Raw genomic sequence first — 1237 nt, 5'->3', positions numbered from 1 at the left:
GTGGAAAAGAACTGAAGAGTGTTTCCACTGAAAGGTGAGGTAAGGTGTTACAGGAAAACACAGGAGGGAAATTTATGGGATGATTATCATGTAATATATCTTGATAGAGGTTTGAGTTACATCTGTATGCATTTGTCAAAACCCAGCAAATGTACACCTGTATTTATGTATTCCTAGTTTGAAACTTTTACATCAACAGTAAAAAGACAACAACAACAACAAAAAAAAAACTATTGACAAATGTTGAACTCTAATAAATTATAGGGATGCTGAAGTACTTATGAAATGTACCATCTTTGAAAATTGCTTTGAAATGCATAAAATGTAAAATGGATAACTGGATGAAAAGATGAATAATAATGCAGTATCAAATTAACAGAATAAAATAGACAATGCATACATAGGTGTTCACTGTAAATTCTTACAACTTGTATGTGCAATGTGACATTATATACTTTTTAAACCTTGCATAATAAACTGTAAAAGTTATAGCTCTGCACACAAGGCTGAACCAATCCTGGTGGTCAAGATTAGCAGTAGATGTAGGTGGACCAGTTATAAGGCATCATGTTAGCCAGTAGGAGCCCTATGGCACCATGTGTAAGTGTTAAAAGTGAAAGAAGAAACGGATATGATGATATCAAGTTAAATAATTGGATTTGGAGATTGTCTAGATACAGAAGCTAAGAAAGAATATCAAGAATTTTTCAATAACTGACTCTTGCAACTAGTTGGTATTGAGGAAACTGAAGATCTATATGACCTCCCTGAAAGATTTCCAAAAATCTACAACAGCTTCTTGACCAGTGTAATCAGTTGTAGAGGGTAAGGTCTGGACTGTAGAATAAATCTGGGATCTGAGTGTGGTGCTGTAGAACACGTACTAAACTGCTAATCACAATATTGGCACATCAAGTCCACCTTTGCATGATCCTCAGAAAACCTATACCAGGTCTCTATGAGTTGGAACCAACTTAAAGACACTCAACAAAAACAGTGCTAGCTGGGCAGTTTTATAAATGGGTCCAGGTTTGGTCTATAGCTATAAATTTGCACATCACTGTCAAAGATTGATAATAAATGCAGCCAGGGAACAGATAAAATTACTAAGAGAAAGGAAGAGAGATAGGCTGAGGCAATGAAAACTATCAACATTCAGAAGCTGGAAACAATATGATCCATGATCATAGTGGAAAGGAAACTGAGGAAGAACTGAACCCATACAAACAATGTTTAA

Source organism: Chrysochloris asiatica, unplaced genomic scaffold, assembly GCF_000296735.1.
Source record: "Chrysochloris asiatica unplaced genomic scaffold, ChrAsi1.0 scaffold00105, whole genome shotgun sequence".
NCBI lineage: Eukaryota > Metazoa > Chordata > Mammalia > Afrosoricida > Chrysochloridae > Chrysochloris > Chrysochloris asiatica.
This window is presented reverse-complemented; position numbering follows the sequence as displayed.